This window comes from Crocuta crocuta, unplaced genomic scaffold (genome assembly GCF_008692635.1).
Source record: "Crocuta crocuta isolate KB4526 unplaced genomic scaffold, BGI_CrCroc_1.0 scaffold56, whole genome shotgun sequence".
NCBI classification, from domain to species: domain Eukaryota; kingdom Metazoa; phylum Chordata; class Mammalia; order Carnivora; family Hyaenidae; genus Crocuta; species Crocuta crocuta.
In genome coordinates, this window is record NW_027531334.1 from 3,930,371 (window position 1) to 3,951,113 (window position 20,743).

Below are 20,743 nucleotides of genomic sequence, written 5' to 3' on the forward strand. Positions count from 1 at the left end.
ATGTTCAGTAAATTTTAAAAGCCATATATAAATGAATGCAGGTTTCTGATACGTACACCCACCCATACACACAGATTACACACAGATGCTCAGGCCGAAATTCTGGGAGTTGTCACTGATGTCCCCAATTAATGTCTTCTCCATCAGCTCTATCCCCGGCCTATCATGTTCTTCCTCCTTTTATTTACTTATCCATCAATAAATCTTATCAACATTGTCCCTAAAGAATAGTCTCAATCTAATCATTTCTTGCCATTTCCACTGCCATACCTTATCATGAGCCAATATCTTCTCTTGCTTTGTCTATATGCCTATTCTACGCCAAGAATAAGAACAACAGAATGGAAGAGATCACGCCAAAAGTTAGTAGTGGTTTTATCTAGGGGGTGGCATTACCAGTGATGATATTATTATTATTATTATTATTATTATTTTAGAGAGAGAGTTCCTGAGCAGGGGAGAGGGGTAGAGAGGAGAGGGAGAGAGGAAGAGAGTGTCTCAAGCAGGCTCCATGCTGAGGGTGGCTCAATTCCATGACTCAGGATCAATCAAGAGTTGAAATCAAGAGTTGGACAATCAACTGACTGAGCCACCCAGGCATACCTACCAGTGATTTTTAATTCCACTCTCATACTAGTTTGTACTTTCCACATTTCATAAATCTATCTGAGTTGCTTTGACAGTTAAGGGGGGGAAACACTTAGTGTAAAATACTAGAGTATATAATCTGTAGTAATACTTCTCTTTTTAAATTTGCATTTATTTTACTTTATTTTATTTCAGCTTTATGAAGTATAATTGACAGATAAAATTGTAAGATATTTAAAATGTACACTGTGGTGATGTGACGTATGCATATGTTGTGAAAGGATTCACCATCTGGTTAATTAACACATCTCCTACTTCACATGTATGTGTGTGTGTGCATGCGTGTGTGTGAGCATTCAAGTTATAAACGAGTTGGTAAAAGGGTGCATACTTTCAGCCATAAGTTGGGTGCCTGAGGATGTAATGTAAAACATGGTGACTACACTGTAGTTGAAAACATTATTATATGATTGAAATTTGCTAAGAAAGCAGAACTCAATATTTTCAGAAATACTTCATGTTTAGGCTCTCATTTTTCCTAAGCTTTCTTTTAACTGTTGAGCCAGATCCTAACTCTTCTAAAAAAGGCTCTTGGTCAGATTAACTTAACATGTAAACATATGAAGGTGTCGGCATTTTTTCCTACTATTCTAAATGACTCAGGCAAAATGTTAATTGCCTCAAATTTCCCCATTCCATACTCTAGTCATCTGAAAAACACAATGGTTTTCCTGATACGAGTAAAGTAAACAGAGTGGTTACCAAAGAAGTCCCGGGAGTTTACTGAACATAGCTTGGACAATAATATTAGTGCCCTCATCTTCTAAAAACTGAGGTTCTGCTTATTGTATGGAAAGAAATTAAAAGCCCAACAGAAAGTGCTAGGTACTTCATTCATTAGATGGCCCTTCGGTGCGTACAGAGTGTCAGATATTGATTTGGCAGGTAATCGTGCACTAAAATTCCTGTTGTTCTCCTCTCAGAATCACCGCAGTATTGTTCCTCTACACCCCTATAACACTGGGATATGGCTAAGTCTCTTGCTTTGATCAAGGAACTATGAGAGAAAGTGAGATGTCGGTTCCAAGCTGAAGCATGAAGAGCTGGGGCATGATTCACGCTTTCTGTCCCCTGCCCCCCGGCCGAGACGCCTCGCATGCATTCAAGTCTGTGGAGACATTGTTAGCCTACGCCCCTCAGTGAGGACACTGTGGAAGAGGACCCCTGCCAACCCAAGATGTTCTTAAGCCACTGAGATTTGGGAGTTGTTTGCTGCCACGTAGGTGTTAATCTTCCTTAAGTTCTTACCATAAACTAGGCTTTCAAGCTGAGTACTGAGAAGTATGTGGTCAGACACCACTTCCTGCCTTACACAGCTTATAGTCCAAAGGGTGAGACACTCATATGAACAAATGATTGCTATTCGCGCACATGCCTTAAAAAAGAACTGATTGACCCTGGTAAAGGAGCATGGAGGGGATTAACTCAGTAGAGTGGCAGTCTATGGAAATTATGGTGGAAAGAAATTACAATAACATTAAGTCCCATTGAAGGAAAGGGAACCTGTTGAGTACTTCCCAATGGTAGCATAAGGCCACTTCTACACTTAAAATTCTGTGATTAAAAAAAATTTTTTTAAATTTATTTTTGAGAGACAGAGACAGAGACAGAGACAGAGCACACATGGGGGAGGGGCAGAGAGAGGGAGACACAGAATCTGAAGCAGGCTCCAGGCTCTGAGCTGTCAGCACAGAGCCTGACAAGGGGCTCAGACTCGTTAACCCTGTGATCATGACCTGAGATGAAGTCAGACACTTAACCGACTGAGCCACCCAGGAGCCCCTAAAATTATGTGATTTTAAGGGTATAAGCAAAATTCCAAGCCCATTAGAGATTAGACTACTGGTACATGCAGCAAATGCCCTGTCTCTACATGATTTGTCTATTAACAAAAATCGTGTAAGGAAAAAGAGTTATTTTTTATGTCATGGTCCTTTTTGAAAATTTCTAGCATGTACCTCTTCTGGGATGAACTCTATTTAATAACCAAGCATTTTGCTCTCATAGTGATCTAAATTCTTTCCCATCTCTACCACCATGTAGGATAGGCCCTCAAGGGTCCAAGCCATGTGCCTACCCTTAGTGTGGTTTAAACTGGAAAGCAATCCTCCAACCATTTAGGATATTTTAGACAAGGCTCCAAAAGGAAATCCCTAAGTGAGATGTTAGAATAGACAAGAAAAGAATGCAAGTCAGTGGGGAGACTTTGGTTTTAAGATAATGTATACAAAATGGGTAACAGAGCTGAGTTAGAAGAGGAATTCCCACAATGTGCAGAGACAGCAATCCAGAAAGCAAGCTAGGGCACACGTGATTAAACAGAAGTAAAAAATTAAACAGTGAGCCCAAGTGCTGCATTTTAAACATTTACTCTGTTAACAGCACAGAGATGAAGGGCTTAATACCTCATATCAAAATGGACCCTTAAAAGTTTAATTTTTTTAAAGTGTATGGTTTTCTGTTTTCTCCTAATAAAATTGGTCAGGCCACCATGTATAAAATAAATTAACTCTATTTTGGTGTGGGTAAAAGTTTTACTTTTTTTGACTCAGCCATATAAGATAGTTATGCCATTAAACGTTTTTTTAAACACTGATTTATTTTTGAGAGACAGAGTGAGACAGAGTACAAGCAGTGGAGGAGCAGAGAGAGAAGGGGGACACAGAATCTGAAGCAGGCTCCATGCTCTGAGCTGTCAGCACAGAGCCTGATGCGGGGTTTAAACTCACAAACTGCGAGATCATGACCTGAGCTGAAGTCAGACGCTTAACCAACTGAGCCACCCAGGTGCCCCAAGAAAGATGTCATTTTAGATTATAAAATATATTACTATATTTGAGCCTGTTTGCAGATGCAAATGCTACTGAATCACCCAAATGAAATATTCACAAATTCTTTTCCCTCTTTATCTGGGCAAATAAAACTATAGAATATGAAACTACTACAGGTTTCTTACTACCCTGCAGAGTGGTACACTTGATACCCCTCTCCTCCTCACACATGCTTTTATAAAAATCAAGAAGTAGAATTACTGGAACAGTTTGGTTGGCCAAACAAAATGCAACACCAAAGTACTGCATAGCGGTACTTGCTGAAGGAAGATCAGCTTTGCAGACTCCAGGGAAGGACATTTGCAAATAAGAAGCCACGTCTGAGAAACATGCAACATCTCTTCCCCACACATACTTGTAGGGGAAAGTTAAACACAATTTGGAGGTAGGCACATTCCAGAGACTACCTAAAGGGATAGTCACATCTGATACTGCAGTTTTTCAGTTCAACCTCACTAGGTCTGGTAAGGATATGTGAAAGGCTGTACATATAAAAATGCATCATCAAACACAAATATGGAACTTACTCATTTTTCCAAAGTTTCGTCCTTCTGTCAGAGTTGAGTGCGTATGTATATTGGTCTCAATTTGGTATCTCTTAATCCCACCGACCCACTCAACTCAAAAGGTGAAGAACCAGCCGGTGCCCTTCCTGACCCCTCCTGAGCCCAGGCATGATAATATGGTTGTGACACCTTTCCCCTTCCCTACTTCCACAGGTCTTCTCATTGCAGGTGAGATCACATTAGAGAAGGCCTAGAGATGGGAAAAGACAGGGGAATGGAGACTGGTAGCCAGTATGTACTATGAAGGAGGCTGATGGGGTGAGCAAGGACCAGGGAGGCAGGAAGGTGGAGAACACGGTGGAAAAGATTGGGGTTAATGAATTCCCCGGTGACGAGGGGAAGGAGCGGGGATGGGGACACTGCAGACAGATGCATCAGAGACGGCAGACAAGTTCAGGACGAGGAAGAACCGAAGCACCGTGAGAGAGGTGTGCCACAGTGGTGAACTGGAGAGAGGAGAGCAGAAGGGAGGGATCTGTGTTAGCAGGTGTAAGAGAGGAGGCAGGCAAGGAGGACCCTGCCTCCGGCCTGGCTTCTGTGTGTTTATTTGGGGTTTTTCGAACATTTTATGTCAACTAAAAAAAGAAGTCTCAGGGAAATTATAAAAACCACTGCGTTGTTATTGTGGAAGCAAAAGAGTCCTGAGGGCTTTCACAAGTACATATATTACATGCATATCCCCAGAATGGGCGTGGCGAAGGGGAGAAGGCATCTGGTGCCCGTCTGAGAGAAAAGACAACACCGGGAAGTCTAAACAGGAAAGAAGTTAATGTGTGTTGAAATGTTTGGGCTTACTTTCCAATCCATAAATTTAACCCCCCACCTCCCACCCCTTAAAGCTCTGGTTATTTTATCACCTGAAATGTACATCAGCTCATTGTCAAGTAGAAAATGCCAGAAGACATGAAGAGATCTCCGGATGATACCACAGAAACTCAGTACATTTTCCCTAGAGAAGAAAATGACTTGCAAAACTAATCTCAAGGATCATGTTGATAAGTGCCTTGGTAGCTCCTTTTCTCTTTGACACATGGCTCTGGTATCTATTTTAACACAGAATTCTCCAGTGCCTTTTATACTCAGTAACAATACAGTGAAGCTAATCTCATTCAAACTGTGTCCCCAACAGTGAATTGACAGCACTGCGATGGCCAGAGCTGCAGGGATCTTGGTTTCAGGATGTTGAAAACACACCCAGTGAGCAAAGGGTTAAAAAAAAAAAGCAAATATATACAAAGAGTGTTGTGTTCCTTGTGCTGCATTGGGTCGTGTTGTGTTAAGTGAGAGGGACTCAGAGTCTAGTCCGTATAAATGCAGTTATGCAGAAACCCAAAAGAGTTTGGAGGAGTCCCATAGTATACACACGTTACTTGTCATCTGATGTTGCCATGCACAGATACCTCTTAGGGTTGCCCAGAACAGTGAGGATTAATTAAAGCAGATCTGTCCGAGCAGAGAGGGTGAAGCGCAAAGTGAAGACTGTTTCCTATGGCTGGGAAAAGGTGAGGATGTAGATTACAGAAGCAAATTCAGAAAAAATAATTCCCCCCAAGATCAGGGAGGGTATAGGTTAAAATTTCCACTTTATTAAAAAAAAGGTTGAGTGTCTGCTGTGTCCTACTCGGGCCCTCCAAGCCCAGGCGCTGGCTCTGGGAACATATGTCGTCGCAGACAGTGGCTGACCCTGGTTTCAAAGCTCTCCCAGAACACTGGTGGTCCACAGGCTGGTCTCTTTCAACGCTGATGTTTACAATATGGTGATGTTATAGATAAAGCACGCGCTGATGACATGTAATTGAATTCAGACACCAGCTTGGAGCAGTCTCTCAGAAGTGGTGCCATTCTTTACATGAATTCTGGGGAGGAGGGGTATTCCTGTCACAGCAGATGGGGCCCAAGGGGGAGCTTTTAGAGGAGGAAAAGGGAAAACCGGGGAATCTGTTTTAGCCCCCAACTCAAAGCTAAAGAATGGAGAACAATGGATACAAAACCTCCCTCTTTGTCCACTAATCCCAACAAGAAAATATGATGAAGGTGGGGAGGAGCTAATTAGAAGCTTCAGGAACAACCACTTCCTTCTCTAGCAATATTCTCATTTCAGAACTCCCAAAGCAGCCATTTCCCCATCCTCTGTTAATCCAAACACCATCCTCACTTAAACCTTCAATCCTCTTAGCTCTCCCTTCCGCAAACATACCCTCCTTTTGCACAAATATTTCCTTTCATCACTAAATCCTCCTCGGCCTCGGCCATCTCTGCAAACAAGGCTCAATTCTCTGCTCAGCCCCACACCCACTGGCAAACGCCTCCTCCCGGCAAATATCCCCAGATCCTGTCTCCTTCACAGATCACCTCCCACACAGTTTCTGCAAGCATCCCTAAATCATGGTCTCAGCCCATCCTCATCTCCCCCTCACTCATCCCACTTCCTAAACTTTGTTCCTTTCAACTCTTCTTCCTCACTCAAGACTTTATATCCCAGTACAGAGAAGAAAAACACTTCTGTTAGTAGGCATAGTACCCTTCTTGTTCTTTTTGCAAGTCAACATAGAGGCAAATGAGTTCCCACTCTTCCCTGGTGCCATGTTCATTGTCATTTAAAGATCTTCCTAGGGGCGCCTGGGTGGCTCAGTTGGTTAAGCATCCAACTCTTGATTTCAGCTCAGGTCATGATCTCACAGCTCCTGAGATTGGTGAGATGGAGTCCGGCTTCGGGCTCTGGGCTGACAGCTCGGAGCCTGCTTGGGATTCTCTGTCTCTGTCTCTCTCTCTCTGCCCCTCTTCCCTCCTCTCAAAATAAATAAATAAACTTAGTATTTAAAGATCTGCCGATTTGAAAAAAATAATTATTATCCATTAGACACATGTAGGTAGGTTGATAATCTCCAACGAGGATCTTTTCATCTCTCAGAAAGAGCCAAAGAAAGAGCGGCTCCACAGGAATAAGTTATTTTAATGGCAGAATAAGAAGGCCATTTTGTCCTTGCAGACTGAACCTATTCACAGGCGGCTGTAAATCTTACTGTGTGCACACACACCCTCCCAGACACGCAGAGGCAGACGCATGCTGCCCACATGCCCACGCAGCTTAAAATACACGAAGGCCTTTCGTGACTGCCAGCTGAGGCTCTCTGGAACCCAGGCAGCTTGCGGCATCCTCGGACTGGCCAGGTGTCGGCGTGGCCCACGGCCAGGCTGCGGAGAAAGGTGAGGACCGCTGGATTGGCGGACAGCTCTCAGGACACTGATCACACACTTTTTCTCTAGGTTTGCCTTTGTTGCCGCATTTGAAGTTTTATTCTATTATACTCTGAAATCACCTACACAAAGAGGTCAGGGAAACCATTAAAGATAGAACAAAGCATGAAATGAGGCTGCAGGGAGGAAAGAGCACAGCTTGCGGTGGTGAGCGAGGGGGGTAATGAGAACATTTAAGGCAGATGGAAGAAGTGAGGACAGAAAGTTAAAAAGAGTTCCAGCTTCTTTCTATCACAATAAAGGAGTCTAACCTCACACTACCATTCCCTTCTGTCATCTCTTGCTGTCCTGAAGTCTTAAGCTCTGTCCAAAAGAGGACTCCAGATGGTGTCCAAAGGTTCCTAAAAGTGATCGCAATCAACAGTGATAACCATACTTCAAATAGGGATCTTTATCTCCTGTGGTCAGAGGCTACTTTTAAATAAATCTAGCGTGTTTTATAGGAATAAAAATCTTAGAGGACTCTTTTTTAAATGTTTATTTTGAGAGAGAGAGAGAGAGAGAGAGAGAAAGAAGGGGAGGGGCGGATGGAGAGGGAGAGAATCCCAAGCAGGCTCCGTACTGTCAGCGCAGAGTCCAACGTGGGGCTCAAACTCACTAACCATGAGATCATGAGCTGAGTGGAAATCGAGTAGGATGCTTAAACCACTGAGCCACCCAGGCATCCCTAAAAATCTTAGAGGACTCTTAGTGAAGAGGGTAAAACATCAATTATGGGCCTCAAAAATTTTTGTCTAGTTCCTTGAATAAGACATGTTTGTATGAGCTTTAAAATAGTCTTGAAAAAAAAATATTCTTGAGATTCTCCAAGGAATTTGGCAGCAGATTCCTGTGACAGCTCTCTCCAGCCAGTGAGGAAGGCGATAGAGAGGAGACACAGCAAAAATAACCTCAAAACACCTATGGGCCATTCAAATCCCCTTCCTACCAACAAAATTCCTGATTTTTACTTAAGTCCACAAGATGTGACTTTTATCAGTTAGACTCACATAATAATGGTGTGTTTACACCATTATTAAAGTAGTTTTAGCAATATTTAAAAGAGAAACAATAATAATCCAGTAAGTATATATATATATAATATACATTACATATATTTATAATAAATTAAGTTGAACACAGTGACATGGTAGGAAAGATCTCAAATTAAAACATGCTGTCTTCAATTACAGAAAATAGGAGACACGAAGGAATATAGAAAACAGCACCACGGAGATGCTATAACCTAAGTTTGGAATATGGGAAAGGCTACAGAAAAGAAAAAAAAAAAAACCAATGTCTTCAACTAGCATATGGTGAGGGAAAAAAAAGAACAAGACAGAGAGGGAACTGTTCTAGATTAAAAGAGATTCAGGAGTTTCTGAGCATTGATGATAACATAGATGATATAATAAGTACAGCTATTTTTTTCAGGCGTACTAATGATATGGTTACATTTTTTAAATATCCCAAATCTCTTCTGGGGCACCTGGGTTGGCTCAGTGGGTTAAGCTTCTGACTCTTGATTTCAGCTCAGGTCATGATCTCAGGATTTGAGTTCGAGGTCCCCACTGAGGTCTGCACAGACAGTGCGGAGCCTGCTTAGGATTCTCTCTCTCTCTGCCCCTCCCTGCCCTTGCTCTCTCAAAATAAATAAATAAATAAACTTTAAAAAATCCTAATCTCTTAGAGTTACATTTTAAATAATTTGTGAATGAAATAGCACAGTGTTTAAAATTTAGTTTATAACAATCCATGCTTTGGGAGAAGAAGGAAGGTCTGCAGATGAAACAAGATTAACATGACACATGAAAGATACATGAGATTTCACTGTATTATTCTGTTAACTTTTGTGTATGTTTAAAACGTTCCATAATAAAATAGTTAAAAAGTGAGATGTACACATTCTGCAAATCAGTATGAATAAAAATACATGAATATATACGGACTTAAAAATTATAGTAGCTCACATTACAAAGTTGATAGCGTCATATCAGTGGCTCCTAGCTTATTTTTTTAAGTACAAAATATTAACCTTCTTTCATATTGAAATAAGCTCCTAAAAGCTGATTTTTTTTTTTAAGTATATGGGAGAAATTTGAAAAAAGAAATGCACTGTTCAGACTGCAAGTATCAGGCCATTTGGTGTATTCAGAATACTTGCACAATAATGCTAGGGGCAGTAATTAAATTTCACCACTATGTGTGCCCAAAACAAACCCGTCTCTTCAGAAAGTTAAAATGTTGGGGTGCTTGGGTGGCTCAGTTGGTTGAGTGTCCAACTTCGTAAGGTCATGATCTCACAGTTCGTGAGTTCAAGCCCTGCATCGGGCTCTGTGTTAACAGCTCAGAGCCTGGAGGCTGCTTCAGATTTCGTGTCTCCCTCTCTTTCTGTCATTACTCCCCTTGTGTGTGTGCTCGCTCTCTCTCTCTCAAAAATAAATAAACATAAAAAAAAAAGAAAGTTAAAATGTAAAAGTATTCACAAAAACTGCCAACCTTGCTATATCTTGAAGAGTGTGAGCCTCAAAAAACTTAAAGACACTCACATACACACACTTTATATTTTATGCTAAGAGAGAGTGCCATGCTTTGTAGATTCTTAAATTAGGTTACTTCCGCTTTGGAAGCAAGAGTTGAAGGAAATTATAGACCCATATTTCAGGGTTCTTTATAGAATCCTAAAGCAGTTTCAGGTCAACATGAAGATTCCTGAAATTTTCCCAAATAAGTCCAATGTTTCCAGATGTTTCTCATTTCTGATCGTTAGTGGAATTCATGTTTGGGTGGAGGTGATTCTGACTACAGACCTGGAAGAATCCTCCTATTATGTGATCACCACAGTGAAGATAAAACCACAGAAGTGGGGGGGGTCACAAAAAAGCTAAACTGGAGGTCATGACCGTGTGTGTGCACCCTCCTTCAGGTCCACTTCCAGAGGCAGAGGGCTACTCCAGCATCCTTCCAGCTCAGTCAATTTCAAACAAGAAAAATATTGACCCTAGGATTACAAGGGAATAAAAAAGCTCTCTCTTGGCCCTGAAACCACCTCCTGGGGACTTGAATTAGAAGCTAAGAGTCTATGGGACCAAACTCTGATCTTTCCACCACCCTGTCTCCATTCTAGTCTCTGATCAAAATACACTCTCTTGAGAGTCATTTTATAATCTTCCAAAGTAACACTCCCCAAACCCCCAAAACACTACGTTTCCCATTCTCTTACCCAAAATGTATGAACTGGGAATAGTCTGAGCATGTAGGCTCAGGAGAGATGGAACACAAGATGACCCCACCTTCCATAGTTGTGTTTTTCCTTTCAACTCAAAAATTGAGCCAAAGGGGGCGCCTGGGTGGCTCAGTCGGTTAAGCAGCTGACTTCAGCTCAGGTCATGATCTCGCAGTTTGTGGGTTTGAGCCCCCCATCAGGCTCTGTGCTAACAGCTCAGCCCGGAGCCTGCTTCAGATTCTGTGTCTACCTCTCTCTCTCTACCCCTCCTCCACTCATACTGTCTGTCTGTCTCTCTCTCTCTCTCAAAAATAAATAAACATTAAAAAAAATTGAGCCAACAGATTTTAAAAGTATCATAAAGTAAGCAAAACAGTAATGGTACCATGTCTTCATTACTTAATGGTTGATTACACAGAGTGGGTATTAGAAGACATTTAACTTTTCCCTCTCCTGATGCCAACCTTTGGGCCATTCATTGCTCAAAAGAATAAGAGAAAGGACTTGAACCAGCAGAGATCCATAATCAACTAACTAAATTAAATTTAATCAATGTTGTTGTTTATAACCCCAGACGAAAGACCTAATAAAGGAAATGGTTTCAGTAGGATGTTATTTTTATTATAACAGCCAATCTAGTAGAAAGAACACTAGACAGGCTGCCAGGAACATGAGTCAGGAGACCCGTCCGAGTACTGGTTCTGCCAAAATCACCAAGAGAAGTTAAGAGCTGGAGCAAGTCACTTCTCCCGTCCTCACCTCATGTTAGCTGAGATTTCCCATATTTAAACCGGTAAGGGTGAACCGGGCGTTCTTTCTGCTCCAACTTTCTGGAGCAAGAGACAGATACTGGTTAAATAACATAGGCGTGCCAGTTACACAATGCAGGGCATGGAAATGACCAAAGAACAGAAACATGCTTTAGTGATAAGGTGGCAGCTACCTAATTGGGAAAAGCTTGCACCGGTGCCGCTGCCCATGACATCCCAAGGGCACGGGAAATTGTTTCGGCATAACAGAGTGGGACAGAGGCCTGGTCAGAGTTAGAGGAATGCAACATAAGATGGGTATTTGATTCAGCATGATGTATAAGAAATATGTAATCTGCATTCCTGGGGCTTGCTGTTTCCTTAATAAATCTTAAGCTGTTTTCGAAAGCCTACTTCTGCAATGACGTAAGCAGTGTGGCAGCCAGACAGTACTTCCCAGTCTCCTCCGAGTATCTCTCGGCTATGAAGCACTATTCACACTGGGTCTGAACTGGTCAAAAGAATGCAGAAGCAGGCTTTCCTTTGCTTTTACCTGCCCTTGTTTTAGCAGTACTGGGGTCAAGAAACGTACCTAGGAAAAAACCTTTTCCTAAAGGAAAAACCTTTAGCTTTTTGCTGTTCCATAGGTTAATTCCACAAGCCTACTACCATCGGGAGAAGTCACACACAATGTGTAAAACCAAATATTTTATGATGATCAACACTAATTTCCGCTGAACTCCAGATTTAGCAGCAAGGCTTAGAAAAGGCTGACCCTGCTTGAGGTAATGATATTAAATACTGGCACACACAAACCTTTCCTTCCCCTTCATTTGCAAAGTAAGAAAAAGCAGTTTGTCTAATAAATCAACGTTCACACACTAAACAAATAAACTATCTCTTTTAAAAACCTCTCCGAAACTTTTCCATGTAACTTCGCTTGCTATTCTAGGTCTTACTTACCTGTTTCTTTGTATAGCAAGATTTTCCAGACCCTGGCTTTCCCAGCAACACCTCAATAAAATAATTTTTAAACCCGCATTTCTATTATTGACCACTAGCTGCTATAGATAACAGTCTTGCCTTTAAAGTAGATACAGCACAAAGCTTCTTTTTGACATGGAAGAAACATCCCTAAATATCATGAGAACGACTGAAATTAACCCCTAGAGGATTTGAATCCTGCGTGACAAAGACAAGTTCTTGTCTGTTTATCTTGAAGGGATCTGACACCCTGAGCTACCATTTTTGGTCTTATTCATTTTCAAAAGACAAGAGTCACATTACTCAAAAGCCAATACATATTTCCAGCCAACAGTTTTTTAAAAGACAAAACAAAGCCAACTCATGTCTTCCCTCCCATCATCTTAAAAAAAGATGTAAAAACTACAGTAATAACTACATGGAAGGTGATAATGAGAAAGTTGCTGCCCCTCTTTATTGTAGTATCTGCAGGGAGCAGACCTCTTAAGAAAGTCATCTCTTTCAAATCATTTCTAAATATACTACCACAGACTTGGCTTTGAGGTGCACCCATTGGCTAGTTATCAAAATGATAAGGACTTACCTCAGCATAGTTCAGAGTTCTGACCTCTCCCAAGGAAGGCATACTGAAAAAGTCTCCTCTAACGCCAGAACCTCCCAGACTTGAGGATTGATTATAACTACCTTGGCAGCAACACTGAGGACTCAGAACTGGAATTCCTAATCACAGGCCTAATGGCCAATCATAGAAATGTAAATTTGAGAGTATATGTTTGTAACTGACCAGGCCGTATAGGCACAAATGTTTTGATAATTCAAAACTCACAGAGATAACCCCTTTCTATAAACAGAGCCATTCACAAATGCCATGCTTTCTAAAACTCTCCTAGAAAATCAACAATAGCTTTATACTGTCATATTCTTCCCCATCAAGGAAACAGATGGAATGGTAGACTGCAGTAAAAGAAAGTAACAATAGCACAGGAGTTAGAAGACTTGACTGCACTGTCCAGTCAAGTGAGTGCATTACAGACAAAGGAGTCAGATACGAAAATTTCCTTTTAGTCCCAGGATTATTTTGTCTTACTCACCCAAAGGATAGCTAAACTTGAATTGTCTTCAGAGTCCTAGCCCACGTTCTATACAATCATATTTATTGTAGACAGCCATTCATCAGCTTCTGAATTGTCCCCACAACTCCTCATTTTCTTATATGCCAGGTATCTTTTCAAACCTCGTACTCAGGAGGGCTCTCTCATTTCCCTCCTGTCTAAGTCAACCCTATCCATTCATGTCCTCTACTCTTAACCCACGAGGCAGAGAGGGATGGAAAATCTCAGAGGTTCTATTTTGTACCTGGATTCAAAAGCAGCATCTGCTAGGCTTGTGGGACCATCTGTTGCCCACTCTGCCACGGGAAGGACAGTGTCGGCATCAGACGTAGTATGTTACAGGTCACACAATGGAATTATCTCCTTCTTAGGGCTGACACACCCAGGCATATGCTCCACCGCCACCATGGCTAATGCCACTCTTCCCCAGTCAAAGGGTTTATTTATTTCCTCATGAAGAATGGTACCTCTAAAGGCTCACAAAGGGTCAGGCCCACTAATAAAAAAAAAAATTACAGTTGCTTAAACATCAATTTCTAAACTCCCTAATTCTGGGTTGTACTCAGGACTATGTCTGCCACAAACTCACGTGACGTCTTATGAGCTACTAATCTCCAGGCATCTCCGTTTGCTCGTCTATAAAATACGAAGATTGAACTTGGTGATCTCTGAGGCTCCTCTGCACTCTAACACTCCCAAATTCTGTGATTTTTAAGTGAACTCAAAGTTGTCAATCAACACAAGTTCTTTCACATCTTTGGTATACTAAGACTCTCAATGCCAAGGACAAAAGAATCCGGTGCTGACAAGAAGGCTTCTATGACATGGTCTCTTTGTGTTTAATAAGAGCACAGTTGGTTTCTTGAGGATCCAAATTAGATTAAGATCCCCAATCTTATTAACAGATGCCCACGAGGTAATGCTTTAGTATTTTAGTGTATTATTCTGGAGCAATATTCTAGATTTTGGGGGCTAGAGAATTCTTTGTGTTCTGTGCATTGTAGGACATTACTACGCAGCAGCTTGAGGCCTCTACCCACTATAGATGTCAGCCCAGTTGGCGGGGGGCGGGGGGGAGAGAGGGGGCTGTTCTCTACCTCCAAATGGATAACCAAAAATGTCTCCAGACATTAGCCAATATCCCTTGGGGAGCAAAATCTACCTCCACTCCCAATTGAGAACCACTGCTATAATGGATATAATGGCTTTAAAATAATGCACATCACTTAGAATTGGTTTGTTTCTTTGTTTCAAATGGGCGACATTTACACTGTTAATAAGTAAAGTACACCTAGACCTAACAGTCAGATTTATAAAGCACATGTATTCCACTTGCAAGAAGTACAAAGCACAGCCTTTACAAATCATTCATAGCCCGCCTCCCTGCTAAGGGCTGAGAATTAGCACACAAAGTCATTACCTCAGCTGCTCTTTAAAAGTATCCAAAAGGAATCACGTTTTTTACAGTAACTTCCCTAGAACACTCCAGAATCAATCCTTGCTCAGAGACTTCACAATAGGGCTTTGAAGAGAATAAGGAAATCCAGTGGTTGGTGTAATCACTTTGGCTGTCTCCTTCTTCTCTGGTGCAAAGCCAGTAACTAAAAAATGTTTCTGAAAAGGATGCTAATGAGTTCTGCCTTTGGTCTAGATTCTTTAAGATACGGCTTGGCAAACTCGTAGCTCAATTCCCCAAGTATCTTTTTCCTCCACCACTTCAAACAGGCATCCAAGAGACACCCCCTACAGTCCCCAGCCCAAAGGAACAGCAGCTGCCCCCTGCATGAAACACACTGAAGCCTGGAAACTGAAATGATTACTACTCTTAACCAAACATCTCATTTTCCCATTGGTGAGAAAGGCTGAGATTTGCAAACCTCTGGGTCTCAGGAGGTGAAGGCTACAGAGCAAAAACTCAACTCTCCTTGGTTGTAAAGGAAATGCCAGTTAGAAAGGTTTTGAGAACTTTACTGAGTTTCTTAAGTACGTATAATGCTTACATTTCCACATTAAAAAATGTAAGGTGAAAAAAAAAGACACTTTTAAAGAACTAAGTCCAGGATATGAAAAGGGAATCTTGAATAGACATAACTGTTACTTTTCAAAGAACTCCGCTCTTTAGTCAAACAAATATTTACATAATTGACGGCAATGGTACCAGGGATATCGCCATTCTGTTAAAATAGTGGGCAACTCTAAAGGTTTATTCATCCCAAATCCAACTACTCGGTTGCTATCCTACCAGCAAGCAAGAATCCAAGTGCTCTCAGGGCAAAAGTTTAACCCTCTGAAGCAGAACTTCATTTCGATCGCTCCCAGCTGAATTCAGACAATGTCAGAATCTCAGGGACGTATGTCAAGCACCCAAATGAAACCAAACGAGGCAGCTTAAAGCTACACTCCAATACTTGCAAAGAAGTATCCGCCACTTAATATAGAATGAAGGGGAGTATGGCTGGCAAACCCGTCTACTAAAAGGAATCCACATCCATATGCTTCTTCTAGTTCCACTCCTAGCCGCGTTTGGCAGTGCCTAGTTGTGCATTCTAGAACTCCTGAGAGCTACTCCAGAGCCGCACGAGGAAGACTTCCAGGGATGAGGGCAGGGCCTGCCGAGAGTTATGTCCAGCCCCAGGCAAAGTCTACCGATTTAAAAGGCTTCGAGCACAGGTCCCTCTTTTACATAAGAAAGGCAGATGGGCAGGCTCTGGGAGCAGGTACGACTTCCGCAGCTCTTTCAAACGGGACACCTCACCTCCGAAAGGGACAGCCTGTCAGCCTTTTAATTTCTTGGCGGTAGCGGGAGTGAGCCGACTCCCGGGCACTTTAGTAAGCGACGACCGCTGGAGCTAAGTTATTGAAGGCACCAGCAAACATTTCAGCCGCGCCTCCGCCCTCCGGACGCGGGAGAAACAGAGGTGCAGAGCGTTCCCCAACGCTTCCAGCCGCTGCCTCTGGGGCTGCGGGGACCGCCAGACCACACACTTTTGGGGATCGAAAACCAAATCGGATTCTGAGGTTCTGCGCGGTTCAAAACCTCGCGAGCCCCACTTTTGAAACAGTGGAATCGGAATTGCAGCTAGCCAGATATTTGGAGGAGGTGAAGGGGGGGGGTCTTCTCTGAATCCCGCGCCCCACACCATCTTGCAGCAGCAGACCTTCTCTTTCCTCCGCCCATCGCGACTCTCCACCGAAGACCCCCACCCCTCTCCCCTTCGTCATTCCAGAGTTCTGGGCAAAAGTTGCCTCCGGTCCCCCCAAATCCCGCCCGTTCTGGGAGAGTCTCCCCCAGGCCCGACACTCTCCTGCAGGGTCCAGCCATTCCCCCGGGGTCCAGGGCCCCCAAAGCTGCGCGGCCAGGGTCCCGCTAACCCCAGCCCGGGCTTTTGTCCCTACAGTCTGCAAAAGAAGCAAAGCAACTCGGCGCCCCCGGCTCCCACTCACCGTCTCATCTTCCCTCCGGCCGCAGTNTGATGATTTCCTCACCCGACGTGAAGTTTCTACTGGGAAACTCCAGGTGACCACACCTCACCTGCTCCCGACCGTTCGCCCGCGGGCAGGGACCCGATGCGTCAGAAAAGCAGCTTTGCGAGCTCCTTGGGAAATGGCCTCAGCTAAGGGCCGATGATTTGGAACGGATTCGGATTTCCTTTCGGTAATTTCTTCTGAAAGTTTCTCTATTTTCCAACATATTTTTTTGTTTTCTCAGTTGCTGCGACCATTGAGAACAATGCTGGTGGGAATGCCCTCCATCCAGTGCCTCGAACGAAGACACCGCAACAATGGACCGTTCGGAGCCGTTCTCTGGGGTTGCAAAGGTGAAGGCCGTCGGCCCTCAAGGAAGCCGCAGCGGCGAGGAAGAAGGGCGCCGTGAAATGCAGACTATTTAACTTCTGCTCCGTATGCCTTGGGGGACATTGTTGCAGCTCCCAGTAACAATTTCTTCGTCTACAGCGTAGTAATAATGAAACTGATGTTGGAAGTCGGTTATAAGCTTTTGGATCATGCAGGCAAAGTACCTGACACCGTGAGTGGCCTTAGTAGTCACTCAACAAATGGCTTATTGAATGCACTTTTCGTTTGTGCAATAATTTCTAATTTCAAGGAGAGGCTCAGCTATGAACTGCTTGGTGCTTTAGAGAACCACCCCACCCCTACCCTGTCCTGGCTCTTTGCCCCACAGAAACCTACAGAGGCCAATCCAGAGGTTAAGTACTCCTGCATTTCTCTCTATTCCCACCTCATTAATATTCTCCCTTTATTGGATCATCTCCATCAACATAAAATCATGCTACTTCCCTCATCTTAAAAACAAAAAAACTCTCCTGAATCCACTTCCCCACCAGCCACCTGTCCCCTCTCCTGCTCAGCTGTAGCAAAATGCCTTTAAAAAAATTTAACACGGGGAACCTGGGTGGCTCAATGGCCCAGGCTTTGACTTCCACTCAGGCCATGATCTCATGGTTCATGCGTTCAAGCCCCACGTCAGGCTCTGCACTGACAGTCTGCTTGGGATTCTCTCTTCCTCTCTTTCCCCTTCTGCTGCTTGCACTCTCTCAAACAAATCCGCTTTAAAAACAAAACAAAGAATTGTTAACAAAAGCTGACTCCATGTTCTGTCCTTCCATTTACTCCAGTCAGGCTTTTGCTTGGACCATGTCCCTCAAATTCTTCTTACCGAGATCAAACTCCTAAATCAAAGGTGTTTCAGTCTTTACCTCACTTGGACAATAGCAGCAATTAATAGTTGATCACTTTGTCCTCCTGGAAACGATTTTGACTTCCACAACACCGTATTCCCATGGCTTTATTCCTAACCTCTGCTGGTCCCTTCTCTTCTCCCAGCCTCTGAGCTGTGGAGTGCCCAGGGTTCAGACTTCGGATCTCGTCTATCCACGCTCTCTACCGTGGTGATCTCATCCTGTTTCATGGCTCTAAATACCACCTACGTGGTAACAGCTCCCAAATCTTACCTCCAGCCTGGCCATCTCCCCTGAACTGCAGACTTCAGGCAATTGCTCACTTGGATACCTATAGGGCTGCTCCCATTTAATATTTCCAACGCTGAGATCCTGAGAGTCTTCCCTCCATCCCCCAACCACCCTGTCCCAACTCAAGTCTGACTCATATCAGCCCTAAGACCTTGGGGTCATCCTTGATTTTCGATTTCTCTCGCATTTCAAATCCAATCCATCAGGAAATCCTTTTAGCTCTACTTCAGAAGAAGTCAAAAAATGCAACTACTTACCACCTCCACTGTTCTTAAAACCCAGGTCTGATCTACCATCACGTCTTCACTTTGATTGCCCTAGCCCTGTTTCTACTTTTGCCCCACTGTGGGCTCTTCTCCAGACAGCAGCCAGAGCAGTCCCTTTATTTATTAAAAAAATTTTTTTTAATGTTTTTATTTATTTCTGAGAGAGAAAGACAGTGTGAACAGGGGAGGGCCAGAGAGGGAGACACAGAATCTGAAACAGGCTCCAGGCTCTAAGCTGGCTGTCAGCACAGAGCCCGACAGGGGGCTCGAACCCACGAACTGTGAGATCATGACCAGAGCTGAAGTTGGACACTTAACCGACTGAGCCACCCAGGCGCCCCCAGAGCATTCCCTTTAAACAACCAGCTTATATCCCTCTTCTGCTCAAAACCCTGCCGTCCTCCCCATCTCAATCAGAACAAAAGCCAAAGTCCATAGAATAGCCCAGAAGGATAGTACATGACCTGCCGTTCTCTAACCTCGACTCCTACTTCTCTCCCTTCACTTAGCTCCTGCCACAGTGGTCTCAGTATTCCTGGACTAGATCCCTGGACAGGTACACTTCCACCCAGGGCCTGATGCTAGCCGGCCCCTCTGCATGGAATTGTCCTCTCCCCCAAGTGTCTTCCTCCTTCACTTCCTTCAAGACCCTGATCAAATGTCACTGTGTTCCTCAGGCCTACCCTGACTACTCTATTTAAAATTAAAAATGCATTCTTCATACCAGTAAGCTTTCTTTAGGATTTTGTTGACAGAATTTTTACCATCTATAATATTATAAAATGTGCTTTAAAAATTATGTTAGTTGTCCACCTCTCCTCTCTAGAATGAGTTCTGGGCAGGCAGGATTTTTGTTGGTTTTGTTGGATATTTTGTTGACTATATCTAGTGATATATCCTCAATGCTCCTAAAATGATGGCTGGCATGTAGTACGAATGATAGCTTTGATCCAGAGCACGTAGTTGCAAACATTTCCTTGTCCAGAATACTGCCACTTGACCAGAGAGAAATTTTAGAGGTGCTTGTGCTCCCCCAAAGGGTCGGAGGAGTATATCTACCCACACAGCACACCTAGAATGATCATAATCAAGTTGACAACATTCACATCTGAGAGAAGATAGCTAACATTCATTCAGAGCAACAATTACTGTATATACCAAGCACTCTTCCAAATATATGAGAGTATTAGTGAGTTTAATCCTTTAACAACTCTCCAGGGTAAATACTATTACTCCCATTTTATAACAACAACAAAAATGAGGCACAGAGGAGTTAATGGTGACTCAGTTAATAAGTCAGTAGAATCAGAATTTTAACACAGTCCGGATGGTTCCAGATTATGCTCTTAAATACTCTGTTCTACCTCTCTTTAAGTAGGAATGAGATATCAGGGGAAAGTTTCTGTATAAAGATTAATTTGTAAATCACAAGGCAAACAATGATCCTCATTGGCCTCCTTTCACTGCCTTGTTTTATTTGTTGACATCACTGTCTTCTACTATAGCCAAGCTCCTTCAAGGCTACAGGGATCCTTCATTCATATTTGTGTCAATGATACTCCAAAACACAGACATGGGAGGGGCTTAAAGAGTATTTATTCAATGTGACTTTTTTAAAGGGACTACAGTCAGCAGTACTTCTCTCTCCAGCTTGTGTTAGTGTGGTTTTCAGTAGCTTTCATTATCCCACAGGGGCCTGGAGATGAAGCAGCCCCCCGAAAGGTGCAAAGCTTAAACTAAATGTTAAATGAAGACCCCAAGCATCTTAAAATGAGGAGAAGACACTCAAAATGTTAACACCAGCTATTAAGTAATAATTCTTAATATCAGAATTTATTTTAGTTATGATGACACTTTTAAAAATAGAAAGAAAAAAAACGAGGTCTTTTCTTCTACTTTTTCCATTTCCTGGGTTCTTTACAACAAAGTTCCCTATGTAATCACAGACCAGAACCACACCTCACTCTCTCTGCCATTCCCTATTGTCCACTAGGGTTTGGTGTCATAAACAACACAACAGAACTTCCTTCCCTGTCTCTTTCTCTAGGATCTAGAGTGACTGTAATACCTGATTTTACTTTGCTGTATCCTCTCCTGAAGTAGGGAAAGGAGAAATGTTGTGCAAAGAGATAT

The 20,743-nt window shown here is 42.9% G+C and overlaps 1 protein-coding gene across 10 annotated transcripts in view; it reads right to left on the minus strand.

The window, feature by feature from the left end:
* Positions 1–20,743, minus strand: part of PHLDB2 (pleckstrin homology like domain family B member 2) — a 223,128-nt gene that overhangs the window by 92,413 nt on the left and 109,972 nt on the right. Inside the window, exon 1 of one of the 10 annotated variants that reach the window (XM_077771901.1) lies at positions 16,798–16,823. The exons of the other annotated variants lie outside the window; for them this stretch is intronic. The gene's annotated coding sequence lies outside the window, so the exon portion shown is untranslated. Of the gene's footprint in view, positions 1–16,797; positions 16,824–20,743 lie in introns of those variants that run through there. 10 annotated transcript variants of the gene reach the window in all.